Here is a 17,707-nt window from a genome sequence, read left to right on the forward strand (position 1 = left end):
GACGTGCAGGCTCAGCGGCCATGGCTCACGGGCCTAGCCGCTTCGTGGCATGTGGGATCTTCCCGGACCGGGGCATGAACCCGTGTCCCCTGCATCGGCAGGCGGACTCTCAACAACTGCACCACCAGGGAAGCCTGACATCATATATATTTAAATTATCAGCACTCACCTGAGATCTTCAAAAATCAACAAAAACATAATTTTGTGCTCTCTTTCATTTATTCTGGTTCTAAGTGGTCATTTCTAAACGAAAGTATTTAAGTATGTTAACGTCATCTTATAACATATTTCAAATGACTACCGTCTCTCCAAAGATGCAATATGAGGAACTCATAAGTAGGCTCTCCAAAGTTTTACTCTTTGAATCTGTATTACACTTCTGCTGAACTTCACACTGTTCATTATTCTCTGAGAATATTCTTTTTCTTGTATGCCCATCTCACATGCTCTTTCATTTCATGAAGTTTTTTCCTACAATTTTATGCCTAGTTTATTTCTGAGAAAATGCATTATTCCAGATTGATAATTATAGACACAAAAACTTCTATATAATTCCCTGAGAGTTTCAAAAACTCCTTCTTCTTTTTTTTTAAATACCTAGATTCTGAAGCTCTCCACAAAGCATTACTAAAATTGCATTTACATAGTATCTACATATTAATCACACATTAATGCATTTACAATTGTATTATGCTTTATTGCTAATTTTGGAGCATAAACGTAGCTGTCTTATTTACCACCCTCTTGGAAATCACTTTAATATTTGCACTTAGGACTTGAAAGAGAATGGATAAATAAAAACCTGAAGAATATGCAAATACAATTTATATATTTCTCATAAAATTAGGTGATTATCTAACCTTTATCCAGAAAAAAGAAGAGCCCACATACTCTGCAGTCATGATACTCGAGAATGTGTGGTCTTCCCTCAGGAAAACATGCGGTAATCCACGTGGCAGAGTTTACCTGTGACCAGCTGGGGTTAGTGTCCTATGCATTCCTTACATGCAACATATCAGGAGTGGCCAAAGTGAATTTGTCAGTTGTGGCAATAAGTATAATGAAGATTTGTAGCAGGTCATGCTCATATATGCAGCACAGGTACAATCAACATTTTGCTCAATTCTGGTAGATCTAAATCTGTATCTGTTACTTTGTCTTTAACGAGGAAATGTCAGAACTGACTTACCAAAAAAAAGTGTTTTGTTTGTTTGTTTCTTTTAATAACAGTCACGGTGAGTAAGACATAGCTCAGAACAACTAATGTGACTTAGTGATTCTCTCATCAGGAAATGCAGTTTCTACTTCCCTGTTTATTCTCCACATCTTGTAGTAAGTTAAGTTTCAGTGAAAGATGAATCTACAGGGTGAAAAGAAAAGAAAACTTACATGTGTTGATAAGATCATTCTGACAGGTTTTACCACGTATGTCAGTGTTTCTGGTGATGGACACAAGCTAGAGCTCCCTACTGTGACATTTTCACTGATGTCATTCCCCTTGATCCTCAATTTGAAAGTGGATAAAAATGTTTTCTATGTTTTCTTCTTTAAGAAATTAAATAAAGAATGCTGTCTAGACATGATCCTCTAATGACTTTCAGTCAGTGGTCATCAAGAGAAGAAAAGCACAGAATCTCATCCCCACAGAAGGGTGACGTTCAGTCAGGTAAGAAAATTCTCCCCAAAATCAGAGCTTCATCTTTAACATTCAATCAAAGGCTTTCACAGGTGCTTCATACTCTGCACTCAGCCTTACCATATGGGATTGGCTCTGAGAATCTCACACCAGATGACTGACAAACATGTCATAGTACAGTGATCTGGGACCAGATCCTGCCTCTCTTAATGATCTCCCGCAGGGACATTGCAATATTCTAGGATATTTCCTGGAGCCCTCTACTCTATACAGGTACACTTCCAAGTAGAAACAGAAGCTTTGATTCTCACTGGGACCCCTGCTCTGTCCAACCAACCTCTCTAGAAATATGATGTTCTAATCTCTCCTGATTAGAACACTGCACGGTCTCTCACTGTGCTAATTTAGTAAAGGTAAAAGAGAAACAAGAAAGAGCAAACTATGCAGGGAGCAATATATAAGATTCCTTTACTTAATGTATTTATCTGATATACACAAATATTGAGAAGTATAGATTCATTTCATAATGGTCAAGAAAAGAGGAGGAGGAACCTCCATGCCAACAGTATATATAAGTTGGAATCAATCCTGCATAAGCTCCAGCTAAAGCTTAGCTACGAGGTACTAACTCTTCTCATAAAGAAGCAATAGTTCTCCATCATTTGAAGCACACTGAGGACTCAGACAGCTGGACGCTGAGGGTGTAGTCTCCTCACTCGAATTCTGTACCTGCATCACAGAGCAATGAAATATTCCCAAAGAATTATTAAGGATGAGGTGGGGAGCCGAAATAAAAAAGATGAAACCACAGTCTGCCCTACCATCCATTCTGCTGGATATTACCACCATCTTGGCCCAGTATGACCTTCCCACTTTTCTCTGGGCCTCCCTACTTCCCACCTCCATCCTCTCATTATATCTTACCTACACTTGGAAACGACTCTAGTTTTTCCACTGATCTTCATCAACAAGCAATCCAAATAGCAACTGTGTATATAACTCCTTAGAAACCTCAGGTATGACTCATTTGAACGGATCCTGGGTCACACCTACCTCCTGATCTTGGAGAGTCTCCCAGAGAGTCCAGAGGCAACTACAGCACAGCCTCAGGGACATAGACACTGGCAGCAGCCACTTGGGGGAGCTCCTTCTACCTCGTGGCCACTGGTACCAGCAAGCATAATTTCAGAGTCCTCCCTCTATCTTTTTAGCCTCAGGGTCTAGCCCTACCCATTTCCACCAGACTATAGACACAAGTACTAGGATGCTGCAGGCCAAGCAACTAACTGAGCAGAGGCATAGCCCCATCCACCAGCAAACACGCTGCTTTCAGACCCTCTCAATGCACAGCTGCCGCTGGACATGGGCCCAGCAACCAAAAGCCCCAGGACCAGCCTCCACACCTAAGTGGAGAGGCACCAGCCCCAGAGTCCTTGGCCCCTCTGACAAGTGAGCCTGCTCTGGCCTTGGAATCAGTCTCACCGTCGGCAGGTGATTACTGCACAGGGACTGGATGGAGCTTGGACCTACCCAACAGCAAATCTGCTCTAGCAGTGGGATCAGCCTCATACACCAACAGGCACACACCAGCTCCAGGAATACCACAGCCCAGCAGCCTGCGTGACCAGAACACTCACTTGCAGGCCACAAGCAGCCATGCACTCACTTGGGTCTTGACCCAGCCCATCAGAATGACAGCACAAGATTAGGGATACCCCAGACCCTGCAGACAGCTGTGTCAGGAACAGTGATCCAACACCAACTCTGAGACTCCTGGGCCCTGCAGCCAGAACTCAGGACCTGTGTCTTCCTCCCAGTAGCCAGCATCACCGCAGTGACTGGGCACTAGCCCTGATATCACCTGGACTGCAATTCTACCCATAAGTGAACCAGCACTAGATTTCGCATCCCACAGAGTTGTGCAGCCAACTGCCTTATGATTTAGCCTTACCAAGCAGCACAGACAGCCTCCATACAAGGCAGAGTCTGTCAAACAAGCAGTCTGGGGGCAGCCAAGCCTACCAGACCACCCACAGCAGTCAGCCCACCACAATAGAAGAGCCCAAGTAGCCAACATAGGGGGTACACCTAGAACATATAGTTCTAGTGATCAGGGGACAGTGGGCTTCTGGGACACATAGGACCTCTCCTACAAAAGGCCACTTCTAGAAGGTCAGGAAATGTAACGAACCTACTACATACATAGCAATAAAAACAGCAAGTTAAGAAAAATGAGGTGACACTGAAACACGATCCAAATGAAGAAACAAGATAAGAACTCAGAAGAAGATCTAAGTGAAGTGGAGGTAGCCAATCTCCTCAAAAAATAGTTCAAGGTAATGACTATAAAGATGATCAAAGAACTCAGGAGAAGAATGGACGACCAGAGCAAGAAGGAAGAATTTTTTTAAAAAGAGTTAGAGCATTAAAGAGCAACAAAACAGAGATGAGGAATACAATAACTGAAATGAAAAATACACTAAAAGGAAACTACTGTAGACTAAATGACAGAGGAATGAATCAGAAAACTGAAGGACAGAGTACTGGCAATCACTGAAGATGAACTGTAAAACAATAGATTAAAATGAAATGAAGAAAGTTGAACAGACATGTGAAACATCAAGTGTACTAATATTTGCATTATACTGGTCCCAGAAGCAAAAAGGAAAGAGAAAGCAGTGTAGAGCATACCTGAAGACATAAGAGCTGAAAACTTCCATAACCTGGGAAAGAAAACAGACATCCAAGTCCAGTAAAAACAGTAAGGCCAAAACAGGATCAACCCAAAGAGGACCACACCAAGGCTCATTGTAATTAAAATGGCAAAAAAATAAAGATAAAAAGACACTATTAAAAGGAGCAAAGGAAAAGCAACAAGTTACAAACATGGAACTTGCATTAAGTTATCAGCTGACTTTTCAGGATAACCTCTGCATGCCAGAAGGGAGTGGCATGGTATATTTAAAGTCATGAAAGGGAAAAGCCTATAACCAAAAATACTCTACCCAGCAAGGCTCTCCTTCAGATTTGATGGTGAGATCTAAAGTTTTACAGAGAAGCAAAACTAAAAGAGCACAGCATCGCCAAACCAGCTTTATGAGAAATCTTAAAGGAGCTTTTCTCAGTGAAAAAGAAAAGGCCATGACTGAAACATAAAAATTAGAAAAGGAAACTTACTAACGGAAAAACCTCATTGGATAAGGCAAATATTCAACAAAGGCAGTAAATCAACCACGTACACAGCTAATAGGAAGGATGAAAGAAAACAGTAATAAAATCATCTATATTCACAATAAGAAGTTAAGGGACACACAAAACAAGTAGATGTAAAATACAAGGTCAAATTCAGTAACTGTGGGGGAGCAGAGTAACAATGCAGGGTTGTTAGTGTCCACGTGAAACTAAGAGCTCAGCAACTTAAATAATCACACACACACACACACACACACACACACACACAACTGAAAGAAATCCAAACATCATATTAAAGATAGTCCTCACATCACAGATGAATAAAAGGGGAAAAAAGGAACAGTGAAGAAATTAAAGAGGGATTCTAAAAATACCCAAGAGAAATGAAAATGAACACACAGTGATCCAAAATCTATGGGACACAGCCAACGCAGTTCACAGGGGGAAGTTATAGTGATACAAGCTTATTCTTAGGAAACAAGAAAAATATCAAATAAACAACCTAACATTACACCTGAAGGAATTAGAAAAAGAAGAAAAAAACAAAACTCAAAGCTGTCAGAAAGAAAAAAATTAAGAAAACAATACCACATGCAATCACACTAAAAATAATAAGATACCTAAGAACAAACACACCTAAGCAGGTAAAAGACATGTACTCAGAAATGTATCAGCCATTGGTGAAAGAAGTTGAAGGCAACAGAAAAAGATGAGAAAATATAGCAGGTTCATGGACTGGAAGAATTAATATGGTTAAAATAACCATACTGCCAAAGACAATCTACAGATTTAATGCAATCCCTATCAGAATACCAAAGCATTTTCACAGAACTTGAAAAAGTAATTTTAAAATTTGTATAGAAACACAAAGACCCCAAATAGCCAAACAATCTTGAGAAAGAACAGAGCTGGAGGCATCAGGCACCTTTACTTCAGATTATACTGCAAAGCGACAGTAATCAAAGAGCATCGGACTGGAGCAAAAACAGACACAAAGATCACTGGAATAGAATAGAGATCCCAGAAATAAGCCCACACACGTATATTTAATTGATTTATGACAAAGCAGGCAATATGGAGAAAGAACTGTCTCTTCAATAAGTGGTACTAGGAAAACTGGTCAGCTACATGGAAAAGAATAAAATTAGAGTATTTTAGCACACCGTATATAAAATTAACGCAAAACTGAATAAAGACCTAAATGTAGGACCATAAAACCCCGAGAGGAAAATACAGAACATTCTTCAACATAAATGATAGCAACAGTTTTGCGTTCAGTCTACTAAGGCAAATGAAACAAAAGCAAAAATAAACAAATGGGACTTCACTAAACTTAAAAGATTTTGCACAGCAAAGGAAACCAAAGACAAAACGAAAAGACAACCTGCTGAAGGAGAGACAATATTTGCACATGATAAGAGGTTAACACCAAAAAGATGATCAAGCAAGGGTTCATATCTAAACTACAGAAACAGCACATACAACTCAATATCAGAACTGCACCCAAAATATTTTTTTAAAAAATGAGAAGACTTAAATAGACATTTTTCCAAGGAAAAAATGCAGATAGACAGCCAGAATGCACAAAGATGCTAAACATAGCTAATCGGCAATAAAATGCAAATCAAAACTATGAGATATATCACCTCAATCTTGTCAGAATGGCTGTCATCAAAAAGGTCACAAATAACAAAGGTTAGTGAGGATGTGGAGAAAGGGAAACTCTTGTAAACTCTTGATGTGAATGTGAAGTAGTGCAGCTACTGTGGAAAGAAGAATGGAGGTTCCACAAAAAACTAAAAATAGAACTACCATAATATCCAGCAATTTCCCTCTTGGGTATATCAGAAGAAAACAAAAACACTATTTTAAAAAAAAAATAACTGCACACCAATGTTCATAACAGTGTTATTTGCCATAGCCAAGATATAGAGTCAAACTAAGTGTTCATCAATAGGTTAGGGGATAAAAAAATGATATTTATGATGACTTCAGCAAAAAATGAAATGTTGCTATTTGCAAGAACATGGATGGACTTGGAGGGTATTATGCTTAGTAAAATAAGCCACAGAGAAAACAAGCCTGGTAGGTTATCACTTACACGTGGCATCTAAAACATTGAATACAACAACAACAACAATGAAACAGACTCACAGATTAAAGAACAGACTAGTGGTTACCAGCAGGGAGAGACAGGGTGGAGGAGCAAAATAGTGGTAGGAGATTCTGAGGAAGAATCCACTATGTATAAAATCAATAATCTACAGTGACGTTCTGTATAGCATGGGGAATAGAGCCACTCTTTTATAATAAGTATAAATGGAGAAGAACCTAAACATTTATGAATCACTATGTTGTACCTCTGAAACTAATATAATAATGTAAATTAACTATAGATCAATAAAATATAAAGTAAGAAACAATAAAGGAGAGACAGATTATTAGATAGAAATCAATTAAATAAACACAAGTTTTGGAAATCAAGGAATTAAAAAACAACATGTAAGACAACATTGGCCTTTAAAGTGTACGATCTATTCATTTAAAAGAAATCATTTAAGTGGTGAAAAATGGTACCCATTCTCACAATTTTGTATATCTAGGATAAATTATTATCTACAAAAATATGTTAGAAATATTCACTCAAAAAGAAAGAGAAAATTTGGATTAACCCATTTTAGTATACAAATTTAATATCAAAGTCTCTATGTAACATTGATGTGAATAAGTTCTGTTAGCCACTTCTAGTTTCTTTGTGATGTAAAATCTTTTAAAGCATAAAAATCAGCCTTTCTACATCATTCCATTAGACATACATAGAAGTTAAAAGAAATGAAAAGACAGAAAAATCAACCAGGAAGGTGAATTTTCTGAGAAACAGTCATTCATTCTCCCTCCTCCTTTTCTTTTCCTCCTTTTCCAGGTCTCTTTAGGTTCCAATCAAGAGAAGTCTTGAGAATTCTGAGAATATTTCTTTGAGGGCTTCAAATCACCATACCTACATCCTCTGCCACAACTACACACATGGGAACAAAAATAAACCTCTGATATCTACTCATGTAGGAGGGATTCATTCAAAATAAACTCCTACATGGAGACCAACAGGTGAGTTTTCTACCTGTTCTTTATAATGTCCTTCCATTATAGTAAATCCCACACATTATGAGGCAGAAGGGGTTATGTGAGCTCTTCCTTGAAGTCAAAAACCTTGCATTCATTTCAAGTACCTGGTGATCATAGGGTACAGCCAGGGAAGGTGCCATCACCCTCGGTGGGGGGCGGTGAATGGGCTTCCGCAACCATGCACCTCCTGATGAACAGATTCTGAAGAAACAAAGGGCGGTCACACCGCAGCCAGCCTGTCAGACTGTCGGGCCACTGGGCAACCCCACCAGTCTGGAAGTGCCCCATAAGTTGCTCAAAGCAAAACTCTGCCCCCCCATGAAGCCAGGCAATTTGGGCCAGAGAGTCAGAGGAGACCGGTAATCAACTCCTCCTCTCTGCTCACCTCCTTGGGGTTACAGCAACCCCATCTCCAAACCCAACTCTGATCCTGGAGTGCCAAGGTGGGAGCGCAGGTGGGCTCTGCCGGTGCTTCAGCGCCTTCTGGGAAGCCCCCTAGTTTGAATATGATTTGAGTTTGATCCTGAGAAACCATCAGAACTTCCCACCAGAGATAAATGAGGAGATTCTGGCCTTTATTAGTGCGCACGGTGAACCCGGTCGTCCTGGCTGTACTTGCCAACCCTCCTATTTTACGCACCTATGTTTATCCACCTTCCTCCCTGTGAGTACCTTTGACTAACCCTGAGCTCAGACTCCTGACCTATTACAGTGACTTTTTCAGTCTTTCTTTAAAAATGTACAGGTAGGGCTTCTCTGGTGGCGCAGTGGTTGAGAGTCCGCCTGCAATGCAGGGGACACAGGTTCATGCCCCAGTACGGGAGGATCCCACATGCCGCGGAGTGGCTAGGCCTGTGAGCCATGGCCGCTGAGCCTGTGCGTCCGGAGCCTGTGCTCCACGACGAGAGAAGCCACAACAGTGAGCAGCCCGCGTACAGCAAAAAAAAAAAAAAAAAAAAAAAGGACAGGTAATAAAATGAATTTAACCTAGAAGCAGCAGCTCAGTAAGGGAAATAAAATCATCAGAAGTTATCTAATCACAGCCACAGCCATCCAGGGCCCTGTCTTATCTGCTGGGGCATAAGAATGGGACCTTCCTAAACTTGAAGGGCATCCAATCAGATAAGTTGATTACGCTCACCTCTGGCTCTTGGAGGGACTGCTAGGCAGTCTACCCAGTGTATACTGACTGCAAAACACGGTCATGGTTTTGAAACACCTATGCTCCAGGAAAGATTTTTGTGGTGCATGGGGAAGGTTTCTTTTTGACATCAAGCAAAAAATAAGTCACCAAGCCCTTTGAGCACAGGGCTTCTTAAGAGGGAAGTAGAAGGAAGGAATGGGCAGAAAACATGATCTCCTCGGAAGTGCAGGGCGTTCTTCCAAAAGAGTAGGATTTAGTCTCAGTTTAAGGAGAACACCTTTAAATAGCTGGGACAGCTCCAAACTGCAGTTTAGGGAACGAGTGCTCCAAAAGAACAGTGCTTTACAAGTCCTGGCCAGGCAGCAAGAGGATGAAGAGTTGGTTTTGCATAGTTTTGAACGCAGGAGTAAAGAAACCGAGGCATCTCTGACTAAAAGGGCCTGAGATCCTATGGCATCAGTGGGTCAGTCAGCTGCAGGGAGCAGGGGGTGTGGGGGGCGATATTTCTCTCTCAACATCTCCCAGGGCAGCCACCCCTCCCAACCCCACCCCCCTACTCCCTTCACCCTTCCTCCCTCCACTGTTGGGTCCCCAGGGACAGCACTTCTTAAGCTGGAGCGCTCAAGCACCATCTCTGCAGTCTGGATTCTTCTGGAGCCTGGCAAGTTCTGGGACAGGAAGCCAGGTCTGCAAGGCCGCTGGGGTGCAGTCAGCCCTGGAGGTCTGGAGGGGAAATGGAGCCCTGAAGCCCACCCACGTCCTTGAAGCCGAGGGAGGAACACATCCTTCTATCAGTACTTCTCAGGGGTCAGCATGCTCCCCACCCAACAGTGATCCATACTCACTTGAGGCAACAAGGACTGCCTCTAACTGGCCCCCTCGATTGTGCCTTAAGGGTCCTCGCACATGTGTGATAGCGCTGGCCCTGGTTCTCTTTAGTCAGCCTAGGCCAGTGCTGCCGGGGTCCCTCCAGTCCCATTCCCCAGCCCCTCCCTCTGGGACTGTATCTAATAGAAGAAAGAGCACAGAGGAATTGGCTAAATCAAGGGACCTGGGAGCCTGGGTATGAGTTTGAAGACCGAGAACCTAAGGCACAATTACATATTATTGGAGACTCTTGTGGGGTGTGTGGGGTGAGGTTAGGAGGCTGAGAGGCTGAGTCGACCTGGTGAGTCCAGCCCCAGGACACCACACAGCCCCGTCCCCCCTTCCCTGCCATCAGACAAGGGGTGCCGCAACTCCAGCCGGGACTCTGCACTTCCCCCTCCCTGATTCTCCTCCAGAAGAGCAGGTGGTCCCGCTCTGAGGGCAGCGGCAAGACAACGGACCAAGTCCCCCCCCGCACTAAGGCACTACTGGAAGCTCTTCCTGCACAGCAGTGCTGGCTTGGAGCAAACCCGAGCAGCGCCAAAGTTGGTCTCGTCCTGCAGCGGAGGGACGCAGGGTTTAAGTCAGCTGCCCTGGCTTTAAAGCAATCAGCCCCCCCTTTAGGTCAGGTGACCCGACTTTAAATCACTGTGTGCCCCTCAAGCCTGCAACTTCAAAAGTTGGGAACTTCACTTTGATCCCAGCACCTCACATAGCTGAATGCACACTAGTCACCCCCAAGCCTGGCTTAGAGGCAGGATATAAGGTAAGGGGATGGGCGTGCACTCATGGTGATGAGGGTGTACTTCATGTACCAGAAGGGTCTAGGCACCCTGGGGTACAGCTAGCAGTGCACGATACAGCAGCTCCCTGGCAAAGCTGGTGAGGCCCAGGGAGAGCAGACACACCCATGCGTGCAGAGGTTCCAGGACGGGAGCTGGGGCACAGCCAGCCAGGAGGGTGTGAAAGTGGAGGATCTGAGCCTTTTGTGAAAGGCAGACACAGAGGATGGATGAGAAACAAAGACCAGATGAAATATGGATTTGAAAAACACACCCTGCCCTTGAAATTGGGGTGGGGGGGCACCCCAGACTTGAGACTTCTTACTCCCCAGTACCTAGTGCTTTGGCCTTTGCCCAATTACTTATAAAATTTACTGATAATATCTAACCCATAGAATACTGCATTTGTAGTGCTATTGCATGTTAATGTTTCTATAGTGGAAAAATCTTTTCTACAAGAAACAGGTACACTATCTGAAATCAATTAAAACCCCTCTTTATAAAGTACTATATTGGACTTCCCTGGTGGTGCAGTGGTTAAGAATATGCCTGCCAACGCAGGGGACATGGGTTTGAGCCCTGGTCAGGGAAGATCTCACATGCTGCGGAGCAGCTATGCCCATGCGCCACAACTAGTGAACCTGCAGGCCACAACTATTGAAGCCCGTGTGCCTAGAGCCGGTGTTCCACAACAAGCGCAGCAAGAGAAGCCACTGCAATGAGAAGCCCGCGCACCACAACAAAGAGTAGCCCCCGCTCGCCGCAACTGGAGAAAGACCGCGCACAGCAACGAAGACCCAACACAGCCAAAAATTAATTAATTAATTAATTAATTTTAAAAAGTACTATATCCTTCTGTACAACTTCTCTGGGAAGCACAGAGATGGCGTGGGAGAGTGAGAAAGACCAATATTTAGTGCACATCTCTCATGCAGGTGCTCTGCTGGCTCAGATACATTTATCCCCACTTTACAAAGGAGGAAATAAGCTCAGAGAGGTTTAGTAATTTTCCCAAAGCCAAACAGCTATTGAGTGGCAGAACCAACATCTGAACCAAGTCTGTTCCCTCCAAAGCCTAAGTCCTCATCACAACAAAACTCAATTAATATTTACATTTATCGAATTACATTGCAGCCTGGGGAGTTCTTGGCACAATCCTGAATAAGAGTGAGAAAGAAAGAAATAGCATTGTTCCTACAGTCAACCAAAATTTTTGGAGCAGCGGCTAGATGCCTGGTCCTTTTTGGGGTTCAGCAGTGATCACGACAGGAAAAGTCGTGCTTTCATGAACCATGTAGTGGGGAGGAGAGACGGGTGCAACTTGGGTGAGGGATTTCACCTTGCTGGGCCTCTGTTTTCTCATCTGGAAAATGGGATGGGTGTTCCTCATTTTCTGGGATTGTCCGGCTGGACATTCTCTGATTCCATAAGAAGCATTTGTTTTCCTGTTTCTTTAAAATTCATTCAAGCCATGAGCCGTGATGCATGTTGTTAGCTGCTCCCCAAATCACTCTTCCCCACCCTTTTCCTGTGATCAGGTCTTTCCCGAAACATGACTCACAATCAGTCAAGTCACAGAACCTAAGGGGCACCCAGCAGAAAAATTCCAACCCTTGCTTCTCAGGAGCTCTGCGGCCTACCTGCCAGGTAAACTTAACTCACCTGGAACAAGGTGGCCATCCCTGGTTTCACATCAACATGATCTCAGGCACAAACCTCCTTTTTTTCCATTTGGTCTTTAAGTTACTTGTTGAAACAACTGTACAAATATGACAAAGGTATAAAATCAGGCATCTTCTGCCCCTAGCGCCTACTAATACATGATGTTCTGCCACTTTAAGGATAAAGATAGAACATTTCAACATTCTGCTGCCCTCATTATTTGTCATTTTTGTTGATATTTCTATTGAATACATCTTTCAAAATTTTAACAATGGAACATTTATTTAGGTTGCTCCAGACCCAGCCTTTAGTGGTAAGGGGTTTTTTGTTATATTTCTATTATGTTTCCTTTAAAAACCATTATCCTATTTAAATGGATTAAGTCAATTCTATAGGCATGTATCTTATGATATTCATGAAATGCATCCATAGAGGGCAGTAGTACAATTGATCACACTTGAGAACCTCTAGTAGCACAGTTAAGTGTACATATTATCTATGTGTAAACCAAAGTACATGCCGAGTGAGATTCTCCTACCCTTTTCACTCTGTGCCCCTCAAGCCGGTGAGAAATGGAATATTTCTTGCCATCTCAGTAAACAAAGGATATCACAGTCATCAGCCCTTGCAGCCCTCCAGTGTGAGCCGCGAGCCCTGAGGATCTCAGGATATGCAAATACAGAATGCAGGCCCCAGAGCGCTGAGGTGCATATGAAAGGAAGGAATTCAGAGAGCCCAGACTCTGGCATCTCCGCAAACAAAGAAAAGCGCTGCATTCCTCACGTGGGGAGAGCCGGTTTTCCTTAGTTAACAATCACCTGCTGAGGGTCCCCATTACCTGCGCCAGTGCCCTGCCCTATCCCCTCCCCCCGGTACTTTAGCTCAGGGAGGAAGGAGGGCAGAGGGACTCCGCTGAATAAGGGGCCTGCGAGCCTCGGGAGGAGTTTTTAGCCGCTTTCCCCGCAGTCGGGGGGAGACGCGCTGACGCTGCAGCCGGGCCCTGCGCCTCCCTTGCCCCGTTTCCCCTCAGGACACTCAGGCCGACCCCCTCCCCACGCCCCCCAGGCCCCGCGAGCCAGGCCGAGGGCAGGGGCGAGAGGAGGGACCGAAGTTCCCGGGACCGGACGCTGGGGGCCGCCCTTTCTGCACAGCAGCGGCGGGTGGCAGCGAACCCCTGCCCCTCAGAAGCTGGTCTTGCCCTGCCGCCAGGGCACCGTACCAGGCGGAGGGTCGGCGCCCACTTACCCGGCCCGCCGTCCGCACGACTGTCGCGGCTTCGGCCGCCGGGGCCCCTCCAGAGCCGGCAGCGTCAGTGAGGCCGCCCTCGCCGCGGGCTCCGGGGCAGTTCCGTGAAGGCGGAGGGAAGAGACCCCGAGCCGGGAGCTCCAGCTCTGCGGAAACGCGGGCTCCGCTCTGCGCGCAGGGGGTGGGACCGCTCTGCCCCGAGGCCTTCTGGGAGGGACGGAGGCGCCGGGGGAGGGAGCCGCCAGGAGCGCAGGGCCCCGTCGGGGGTCCTGGAGGGGCGGCCCGGCCTGAGGGCCCCGCCCACTGTGACCGCAGCCCAGGCCTTCTTCCTGGAGTCCTACATTAAAAAGTTAGAAAGATACACGGTCTATAGTAAATATTCACAAATGATTGTTGCTGCTGTGCTTACTATCCTATTAAAGGTGTAAAATCCATAAAACACTTTAAGTTCAAAATTAAATATGAATTTTTACCTTTCTAATTATGTCTCTGCTATTCACAATTGTCGTTAATGAATCAGAGACTGTGGCATCACTAGTTAAAAGTGAGCTTGTTAAAAAAATAGAACTCAGGCCCACCGGACCTACTGAATCACAATCTGAACTTTTACAATCTCCCCAGTGTACTTGTGTACCCATGAATAGTTGAAAGGTACATTTCTACCTCGACACGTCTTTTCTGTCTGAGAAATACACACATTTTATCCAATTTGATATAAATAAAACACTCAAAAATGCATATGCCTGTGTTGAAACCATCATTTTATCATTTCTTTTCCAGATAAGTATAGTCTCTATACTGGTTTTGTGGATCACATGCCACACTCTTTTCTTGTAGTTAGAAATAAGATAGAGAAACTTACTTTGTAAAAAAAAAAAATATATATATATATATATATATATATATATATATATAAGTGGGTAATTGAAGACACTTCTAAATTAAAACCAGTTCTCTTGCTCTTTTCTTCTTGGGTCACATTATGAACTCTTCCCGTGGCCACACGGTATGTATACTTTTAATTTCAGGGACTGCTGACATTCCAGGATATAGCCATAGTTTTCTCTCAAGAGGACAGGCAATGCCTGGACCAAGATCAGTGGGAACTGTCCAGGTATGTGATGTTAGACAAGTATAGGAACCTGCTCTCCTCGGGTGAGGATACCTTCCTTCCAGAATTCCTTATCCAACCACAGGGTTTAGAGTCCTTCATTTGTAGAATGTCTCCTGGAATCTTCTGCTTCCTACAATAGGGTTCCAGATTGCAACGTTTCAGGAAAGATTGGAAGTTTGTGGGTATAATTTATCTTATTCTTTTAACATTGCAGCCTCCCTCAGGCGCATAGCACAGGGAGACCAGCAGTGCTTTGTGACCACCTAGAGGGGTGGGATAGGGAGGGTGGGAGGGAGGGAGATGCAAGAGGGAAGAAATATGGGAACATATGCTTATGTATAACTGACTCACTTTGTTATAAAGCAGAAAATAACACATCATTGTAAAGGAATTATACTCCAATAAAGATGTTAAAAAATAATAAAAAAAATAATAAAAATAATAAAAATAATAATAAAAATAATAAATTGCAGCCTCCCTTTTAATATACTTTGTAACTGCTTGGGCTGTGTCTATATGAACTGTGTACTATATGCTTCTGTCACAGTCCTTACAATATTTTATTGTCTTATTTTCTGTAACAATTCTCCATGGATTCTTTGGGCTTAAGATATACTAAAAGGGAGACTGCGATTCTGGGACTTCCCTGGTGATGAAGTGGTTAAGAATTCGCCTGCCAATGCAGGGGACACGGGTTCGATCCCTGGTCTGGGAAGATCCCACTTGCCACAGAGCAACTAAGCCAGTGGGCTACAACTACTGAGCCTGTGTACCACAACTACTGAAGCTGGTGCGCCTTGGGCCCGTGTGCCATTTATTTTTTGGAGAAGCAACCACCTCTGAGTGATCAAAATTTAGACCAACTAGTCAAAATGCTTTATCACCTGTTCTAAAACACTGATCAACAGAACAAGTTTTACTAGGGATAACAGTGTAATTGTATTCTGGAGTTCATAGCGGCAATATGGTTTATGACCTTGATGCTGGATCACGACATTTCAATGGTATAACTGCTCTTAATTGTTCAACGATTAAAGTCTCACGTGATCTGAGTTCAGACTGGAGTCATCCTGGTTGCTTTCTGTCCATTGCAGATTTCTGCCAGTAGGAAAGGACAAGAGCATTACGGCTTACTTTACAAAATGTCTGGAAACTAAATGATGATATAATCTACATTCAATTAATTTATACATACCCTACTGTAGAACCATGTTTGTTAAGGTGGCAGAGCCCGGTAATTATGTAAAACTGAAACCTTTATCTGCACTGGTTCAAGTCCTCTTCCTAAGAATATGTTTATAATCAACATTCTTTCACAAATGACCCAATTTAATTCACCATAGCATTCCTCATATTAATTAAATGGAAAATCCTAGGCTATATACAAATCCAGAAAGGGCCAACAATCCTCAGCCCCCATGGATGATTACAAACCATTGCTGAGGCATACAAATTACTTATTAAAGAACCGCTATGTCCATCAACATCATCAATTTATATATTATTGCCCCAATGCTAACCTTAACCCTGGCTCTCAAAACATGAATTCCTCTTCCCATATCTTACCCACTAATTAATATAAATGTTGGCATATTATTTATATTAGCCATATCACACTTAGCCATTTATTCCATTCTCAGATCTGGATGAGCTTCACATTCAAAATACTCACTCACTGGAGCCCTAGGGACAGTAGCAGACACAATCCCATATGAAGTAATGTAGCAGTTATTCTATTCTCAGTCTTACTGATAAATGGATCATTTACACTTTCAACAGTAATTATTACACGAGAACGCCTATGACTAGTTTTCTCCTGACCCCTACCCAGAATTTATCTCCGCGGTAGCAGAAATCCAATGAAGCCCCACTTGATTTAACAGAAGTAGAATCAAAACCTGTATATGTCTTCAATGTAGAAAGTGTAGCAGGCCCATTCACCCCGTCCTTCCTAGAGAATATGTTAATTTCCTTATAATAAACGTTTCCACAACAATCTACTTTTAGGAGCATTCGACAATCCTTAGGTGCCAGAATTATAGATTCTTTCATCTTGTGAATATAGTTTTTTTTTAAAAATAATTTTTTATAGTTTTACTGCCTTTAAACAAAATGTACTCCATTGCTGTGGAATATTCCTTCATAGGAGCGTGCATGGTTCATTTCTGCATCTGCTTGTGATGGTCTTCAGGTTCTTTCAGGTTTGGCTCCTGTGGCTGCAGAGTCCATGTCCGTGTGTCCTGGTGCAGGGCTGGGGGGGTTGTGTTCAGCTGGGAGGAACACTGTGGGTCTGTGTGCACGGACTTCGCTCTCTGAGGCCCGATTGTTTCAGAAGTGGTTGCACCCCCCGCTGCGCACCAGGCTTTCCATTGCTCCACATCCTGCTGATATTTGATACTGTGTCTTCATGTCTGCCATTCTGGTAGGTGTGTGCACAGTAGTTTTCTTACGGTTTTAATCCCTCGGTTGTTAGTGAAGTTGTGCATCTTGTGTTATTCACGGACTACTTCCTGTTGTTTTTTTTAAAAAGTTTTAAAAATTGTGGTCCAATACACAAAACATAAACTTTATTATCTTAACCGTTTTTAAGTGCACATTTCAGGGTCCAGAAGTAATTCGCACTGTTGTGCAAAGCTGACCGCCATCGTCCTCCAGAATTTTTTCATCCTGCAAAATTGAAACAGTCCCCATTAAACACTCAGTCACCATTGTCCCTCCCTCAGCCCCTGGCACTCACCATCCTACTTTCTGTCTCTATGTTTCCGACTGCTCTAGGGGCCTTGTATGAATGGATCAAGCACTGTTTGTTTGTTTGTGTCTAGCTTACATCACTGAGCATTAATGCCCTCAAGGTTCATCCCTGCTGCAGCCTGTGTCAGAATTGCCTTCCCTTTTAGGCTGAATAACATTCCCTTGTATTGATGGACCATGTTTTTCTTCTC

At 43.4% G+C, this 17,707-nt stretch overlaps 1 long non-coding RNA gene across 1 annotated transcript in view; it reads right to left on the bottom strand.

The window, feature by feature from the left end:
* Window positions 1-13,812, bottom strand: part of LOC308619817 — a 57,488-nt gene extending 43,676 nt beyond the window's left edge. The window contains exon 1 of the long non-coding RNA XR_014016244.1: window positions 13,652-13,812. This is a non-coding gene — a long non-coding RNA (uncharacterized lncRNA). The remainder of the gene's footprint in view (window positions 1-13,651) is intronic.
* Between the last annotated feature and the right edge of the window lie 3,895 nt (window positions 13,813-17,707).

The sequence above is a fragment of the Mesoplodon bidens genome (assembly GCF_964165515.1).
Source record: "Mesoplodon bidens genome assembly, chromosome: 7".
Taxonomy (NCBI): Eukaryota; Metazoa; Chordata; class Mammalia; order Artiodactyla; family Ziphiidae; genus Mesoplodon; species Mesoplodon bidens.